The sequence below is a fragment of the Geospiza fortis genome, unplaced genomic scaffold (genome assembly GCF_000277835.1).
Source record: "Geospiza fortis unplaced genomic scaffold, GeoFor_1.0 scaffold31, whole genome shotgun sequence".
Lineage (NCBI taxonomy): Eukaryota > Metazoa > Chordata > Aves > Passeriformes > Thraupidae > Geospiza > Geospiza fortis.
In genome coordinates this window covers 889,539-896,967 of record NW_005054483.1, presented here as the reverse complement: position 1 = coordinate 896,967, position 7,429 = coordinate 889,539, and the positions used below count along the sequence as shown (strand labels likewise).

Below are 7,429 nucleotides of genomic sequence, written 5' to 3'. Positions count from 1 at the left end.
TCTTCCCCCCCCCGCCGAGCCCCCCCTCCCCTCCCGCGGCTGCCGTGAGCAGACTGCAGTAATAAGTCACAGATCGTGCTCTCACCACAACAGGTACCTTCTGCTGCTCTCCCAGCACCGAGCCAATACCCCAAGGAGGCTTTAATCAAGCAGACAAATTATCTTCCCATAATTGATTCTCCAGACCGGACTGCTCCTGGCTGAATGTACTTAAACCCTCCTGTCCTGCGCCAGAGCCCGCCCTCCCTTCTTTGCTGGCTTGTTTTTCTTTCCTTTCCTGTGTTTTTTGCTGCTTCCTTTTGCCCTCATTGCTGTACCTGCCAGGGTGACTCTGGGCCTCCTGTCTCAGGACTGGGGGGCTCCCTCCTGTGTTTAAGCTGTTCTCTTGCCTATAAAAATGCCTCTTGTAGGGATGTGTTTGTAGGAGCCTCATCCTGGTGGACACAGCCCTATGCTGCAGCCAGGCCCTCAGCTCTCTGGTAAGTGCTGAAGCATGAGATGCAACACCCCACGCATGCTGTGACCCCTGGCAGCCTCCTCCTCGCCTCCCTGGTGTTTCTGTGCTGCTCCAAGAGGCACAACTAAGCCCCATCTCTAGGGCAAGGCAGAGAACAGCTACCCACTCTCTCTATTGCTTTAGAGGAAAATGGGTCTGCAGTGAGAAATGGGTGAAGGAGATGTGGGTAGATGCTTTACTCTGAATTATCTGACACTTGGTATTTTTTTGGAGGTCTGTTAAGTTCCATTTCTTGAGGGGAGAGGGGCATGGTACACAGGGCACCAAGCTCTCAGTCACTTGTGCAGCAGCTGAGAAAATACTAGGTTTATTTCCAGGGAAATGGGTCATGTATTATCCTCTAATTTCTGCACTTGAAACAGGCTTTAAGATTGCTTCAGCCGCAGAAGGCTTTTTTTCTTTTGTGTGAGATACAACAGCTACTTAGCAACGTGGCTCTTGGTGCCTGTGGGACTCGTGGACAGAGGCTGCAGAGCACTGGGGGCTGGATTAACCTACTGCTTCTGCAACTGGTGCCCAGGGCACATTTGTAATTGTGAGGATTTGCATCTAACAAGGAGCTGGACCCGGGATGCAGGGCAGGAGACTGTTTGTATTATCTGCTGCAAGCCTGGAGAGCAAACAACCCCCCACTCCCTCAAATGCTGGAGAAATGGCTCGCAAGTGAGAAATTCTTGGAAACTTTGAGCAAGAAACAAGGGCAATCAGCAGCCCAGCCCCTACTGCCTGCCTGGGAAGGCAGCATCCAGTGAGGAATGGTGCTGGCCCAGAGTCCTGGTTATAAAGGATCAGCACCCTGCTTGCAACCCTTGTCCACCCCTGCTGAGGGAGGGGAGCTCTCTGAGGTGCATGTCCTTGCTTCTCATGGGGAAGGTTTTACTTTGCATTGTTCCCAACTCCCTTCTTGGGGTCTGGCCTTCCTCCCATGGACAATGAGGCAGTCTTCCTCCCACCCTCACTGCCACTTATCCCTTCCCTGGGTGCCAACTCTACTTTCAGCAGGTATTACCAGCAGTCCCTTGGCTGCACTTTGAGCCTGGCTATGGGAGATCCACCCTGGATCAGTCCAGAAAGAGCAGGGGCCTCAGAGACCTGTGGGTGTCTGGGAAAAAAAATCCTCTTGGTGAGAAATGTGGGCTGGCAAAGAGGTGAAACCATCTTGTGCCTCCCCAGGCTTTATTTTGGGATAAAAATCTTCCTCTTTCCACTAACACCCAGCCAGTGTTCCAGCCTCCTGGGAAGTCAGCTGGCATAAGCAAATACAGAACTCTCTTGAAATGGGACAATTAGGGGACCTGAAATTAATTGCTAGCTGTTTGTCTCCAGGACCTGTCCCAAGAGAATTAACCCTCAGGCCATCTTCCAGGTCCTTCTTTGAGTCCATGAAGCTGCAGGCTCAGCATGTTTGGTTTTTTTATTAGCACTGAATCCCATCAATTTCTTGCTCATCAGCGAAATGCTTTGGTGGCAGCACCAAAGGGGTGTAATGGCTCCTGAGTGTTGCCCTGTTGGGACTCATAGCAGTCACAGTGGTGTCTGGCCTCTTGTTAGCTTTGTGGGGTTTGGGGGAGCTTGTTCAGCCCAAGAATGTTGAAGTTCCTGGAGTCTCAGCTCATTTCCTTGTCTCCATGCTATGGAGAAAGGCTGGGAAGAGACAGTAAGAGATAGAATTTTGCTAATGAGGGGTGCTCACCACTTCATGCCTATTTCTCTGGAGAATTACCAGCTTTCTACCACTCTGTCTTTTATTCTTACATTAAATTTGTCTCCAAATATAAAACTTTGCTGATGCCAGAAATTCCCATTAGTGGATATCCCCTCTGTCATTAACAGGCACTGCCAGCAGTGGCTAATTAGCCATGAGTCAGGTATCTCTCAGCTGCTCTTTCTTGCACAGAACCTCAGGCATGTCTGGATGGCATCCCTGCTTTGAGCAGTGATTTAGGGGATAGATTCTGAGCTTTTTAATTGCCTACTTAGCATAATCTGCTTGCTTTGCTTCCCCAGTGGCACAGGGTGCTGCTGTGCAGGCTTGGCTTTAGCTGCCTCTAATGCAACATGAAAAAGGAAAGAGAAGCCTCAAAAGTACTGACCTAGACTAACCCAGCCCCAGCTGATCCAAGGCTGGGCCTGGCCCTGCTGTGAGGGTGGAGGCAATGCACAAATAGGTCACTTCTTGAGAACTCCCTTAGTCACATCTCCATCCTTGTGCCCAGGCTCTTGTGATCAGCTGTGGAGAGGAGGCAAAGGCAGCCTTTCTCCTGTGTTACTCCCTCTGCAGCTAGGGTGGGACATGGAAATCTGGAAATCTGTAGTTGTTGATGCAGCTGAGTGCCTCTCTCTTCCTGCCTCTGCTGTCAGTTTGTCCTTGAAGGTGTGTTCAAGAGACCTGTGAACCCTTGGCCTTCCTCCTGCTGCTACTTGATGTGTCCAAGGCCTCAGGTTGTTTCCCTTCATTATTTAGGCCTCTCCTAGCAAAGCAGGGAATGCCTCCTTGCTGTAAATATCATGTATTGACCCATGTCCTTGTCAGACCTTCAACTGGGTAAGAGTCACAAAGGCACAAGGTCTCTGCTGATTGCTTTTCACCACCCCCTTCCACCCAGGCTCTGTTATTTCACTCGCTGTCTGCCCACCACAGTGTCCTGCTTCTCTTGGCCTTTTTACTCCTGACTCTGACATGGCAGTGTCAAGCTGCTGGGGGACCCTTCCTGCCACCTCCAGCAGCCTTTCCAAATGTATAGGAACCCCCAAATGCGTGGTTCCTGCTGGGAACCCTCCTCAGGGGTAATGTTTGGGATGCTCTGCACTGTAGGATGAGGGCACAATTCCTGCCTCCAATCCACAACTCATTCCCCAGCTCATGTCTGTCCATCTGACATCTCTGTGAGCAGCAGCTCCTTGGAAACAGTGTGTGGGGCAGCTCCTGTACTCCCATATGATGTTTACCATGTGGCTTTAGTTAACTTGGCTCCCTCTCACTGGAGCAGGACTGATGGTGCCTGTTTACCCTGTTGCATAAGGGTGACACGAAGCTGTAGTTAATATTCTCCTCATGCCATGTGAAGGCTGGGATCTCATCTGCCAGAACTGTCAGCCTCAGTGCTGAGTGATGTTTTCAAGAAAAAAAAAAAAAGATGTGAAGCCCTTTAGAGCTGTTTCCTTGAAGTCCTCTAGACACAAGTGCTTTCACTGCATTTTAAAAATGCATCTAATGCTGCAATGTCTGGCCAATGCACATCAATAACAGAAAGGGAGCAATAAGCCCAGAAGGGATACTGGATTAGCCATGATGAAATTCACTCAGATGAGCAAAGTAAAGCTGTGGTGAGATTTGTGAAAAGGAAAGGCCATATACATGTGGTGTGGGAGTTAACTCCATACACACAACTGCCTTTGCTCTTCCAGAACCAGCCACTGTGAGAAAAATCTGGGGGTTTTTGTGACAATTATAAAGCTGTGTCTGCTGTCTGCCTGCTTTGTGGATTCAGGTTTGATCCTTTGCACTCAGGAAAGGAAGTAGTTACACTGAAGGAGCCAGCTCTGGGGATGATGCAAGTGGAAGATACATTAGGGTTCCCTGACACTGCCTTGCCAAGACAGTTCAGTTGCAATGCAGAGCTTCCTAATCACAGTACCAGACTGTGATCCAGCTCTCCAGACAAAGGCAGTCTTCACCTGATACCCTTCTCCCTCTCTGCTCTGAACTGCAGCCCAGTGTGTCTGGCCCTCAAAAAAATAATACACCCTCTGGGTCCCACCCTGTTCTGGCAGCAGATGGTGACACTTTTCTTGAATTCATCATGGCAAGAGGCCCCAAGAATTCTGAAAACAAGAATTAATAACATCTGAAAGTTCTGCATCTGTCAAAATGCCACAGAAGTGGCACTGATAGCCTAAAAGGTCTATGTCTGTATAAAGGAGCATTTCTTAATCCATTACTCTTTACACACTAAACATCAATTTAATGAGAAAGTGAGGCTGGAGTTATACAACACTCCAGGATATCTTCTGCTCGTTAAGTGGGAGTGATCTATACAACTGTAAAATGGTGCTAAAACTAAATTCCCTCTAGGATATAAAGGACTGAAAATTGTGTAGTAGTTATGCTAGTCCCTGCTGCAAAAAAAATGCTGCAGAAATCTTATCCTCCAGCTTTTGAGCTTTCAATTTAAAAAACCCCAGAGTAAATCTGCAAGAGCTTGTCTTCCTAGTTTGGTGAGGCAGCCAACACAAGTAGGGCAGAGCCAGTGGGGTGCAGGCTGTTGGCTGCAAACCTGAGACAGGATTTTGCAAAGGAGCCCCTTCTTTTCAGAGCGGCAATCTTAGTCTGAGTATCACCAGAGCAGCTGAAATAGTCTCTTTGGGTGGCTGCACAGCTGGGGACTGCAACCCTTCCTTGTACAAGGCATGCAGCCACTCCAGGGAGCCCACAGGCATGGATGCAGAGGGCAGGTTGCCTCCCAGCTTCACCTTCAGCAGTTTAGTCAAGCACAGAAACCAGACAGAGCCTGGGCTGGATGTCTCCTGCTCCCTCCAGCTGCTGTTGCATTGACTCCATGGACCCACAATGAGCTTTCTGTATGGGCTCTGCCTGTGCACTGACAGCAGTGCTTGAAGCAATGTCTCTTATCCTTTTTGCTTTACCAGCTCATGGGTGGCTCAGGTGTGCACCTGCTGGATGTGGGTCCCACTGAGAGTAGCTGGGGATGTAACTGCTGTTAGGTTGTTTGTGACCCACTGGTTTGGCAGTGGGGACAAACACCTGGTGCATGATCTGACTCCAGTATTGCAGTACCACATCTCCATAACAGCCCAAATGTAATTAAAACCTGGCAGATGCTCCAAGCTCTCTGTATGGCTGAGCTTGCTAATTATCTCCTGGACCCATCTAACATGCTGCAGAAAGTAGAAATTGCATTTCAGAGAACAAGGGAGTCGGGCATCAGCTCTGTGAAAGCCAGATGCCAAAGCCCAGGAGGCTGCAAAAGCAAGAGGAGAATTTGGTTTCTGAATGTGGTCTCCATGCACAGATCCTCCCTGCTGTCCTTAACCCCCACTAGATTTTAGAAATTCCTTCAAAGTATTGATGCTACACCCATGCTCTTTGCAGGACCTAAAGAGCAGGAAGGGTGCAAGCCAAGGGCACAGGGTTTGAGACAGACACTGTAGTAAAATACTCCCACCAGCAGACAGAGGGAAGTGCAGAATGTGGATCAATGTAAAAACAGCCTGCCTAAACAAACTTATGCCTTGGTATCTCCAAAAGAAGCAGCTATTTCTTGCCTTCCTGCTACTGGCAACACCCATTTTCTTGCAGCGGCCTCAGATGCCAACTCTGCAGGCGTCTTTTGCTGCAAACTGCAAAACATTTCATCTCCACACTTAAAAGAGAAAGCTCTGCTGTTAAATATTTCATCAAAATTAATTTGTGCCTTATGTAACACGTTGTAACTGGGTGTGGTAGTCAGGCAGGGCAGCCCATTTTAGACCTATTGCACAGTGCCTTGTTGCCCTCTCCCTGCTTGTGCTCACAGATGTTCTGTACCTGGCCAATACCTGGGGCCTGACCCTCTATGTGAGGTGCTCACTGGACCCAGAGCTCTTCCTCTGGCCACAAACCTCCTCTCTGTTGTTACTAAGGGGTGGGTTTGCAGCACTTTGCAGTCCTCTGCTGTCCCCAGGCTGTGCAATCACAGGGAACACTTCCAGATTGACCCTTCATCCTGAAGTCCAGCTGGAGAAGAGGTTTGCCTGCAAGCAGGAGTTTGGAGATCTGAACTTCTTCTCTTTAAGCTCGGGATGAGGTCAGAACTGCCATGTATATCCTGCATCTCCAGTATTCTGCAGGATCCTACAGGGAAAATGTCATTGCGTGGCTCTGGAAAAGGACTCACTGAGCTCTGAAAGCTCAGTCTTGTTCTGAGCTGTGCTTGGCACCTGCAAAGCAGCACAAACAGTCCTGCCCTGTGGGTGAGAGCACTGGGAGTGCTCAGCTCCTGGCAAAGTGGGGCTGCAGGTGCAAGAGGCAGATGGCCTGGAAATCATGGCATTAGGGATTTTATTCCTTAAGATGCACTGGGAACCTGCCTCTGAGTCAGAATATGTATGATGGAAATGATGGAAATGTCAACTCTCATGGGGGATTTTAAGTTGCTGGCACACACATCAAAGACCAAAAGCATCAGAAAAGCCCAAGGCCATTCTCAGAGTGCTGCTGATTTTGCATCTCTTTTTATCCAATCCTGCATTTATTCCTGTGAATCTAATGGGGCTGACATGAGCTCTTTCCTTAGTCACTTCTCTGTCTTTTCTTCAGCAGTGGTGATCTGTGTCACAGGAACAGGGTTTGCTCCAAGAAAATGACAAGAGGAGGAGTGGATTTAAAAGACATGGGGATTGCTCTTTTTATCTGGGCAGAAAAACCAGCAAGTGTCAAGGAGGGAAGAAGTGTGGGTGTCCAAATACACTTCTAGTAGTGAAAAGCAGCTGCCATCCAGTAGCTGTCAGTGACCAGCATGCTCTGAGTTGGGTTCTCTGTGCATCTGCACCATCCCAGGGTGTCAGAACCCAGAACATCCCTCTGGCTGTCCTGAGCAGCCCAGACCCCTGCCAGGGGGCTCAGAGACCCTGGCACAGAGCCCAAAACACCTGTGGGTTTGATTATGACCCGTGGAGCAAGTTACCAACCTTGTAGGAAGATCAGCAAGCCACAACAGTTAAAGTAGAATATTAGTGAAGTTATCACGGGGTGGAAAAGTAGATTTTAGGGTTTTTGGTATGGGGGTTCAGGAGGCAAGATGGAGGGAACTGGGTGTGTCCAGCCTTTCTCCTTCTTCTTCTTGGCCTCCATCTCCTGCTGTGATGCTGGCACTCACAGATTGGTTTAGAGTAGAAGCTCACTGTCTAACA

At 49.0% G+C, this 7,429-nt stretch overlaps 1 protein-coding gene across 1 annotated transcript in view; it reads right to left on the bottom strand.

The window, feature by feature from the left end:
- LRRC75B (leucine rich repeat containing 75B) overlaps positions 1-7,429 on the bottom strand; it is a 17,015-nt gene that overhangs the window by 4,600 nt on the left and 4,986 nt on the right. The window lies entirely within an intron of this gene.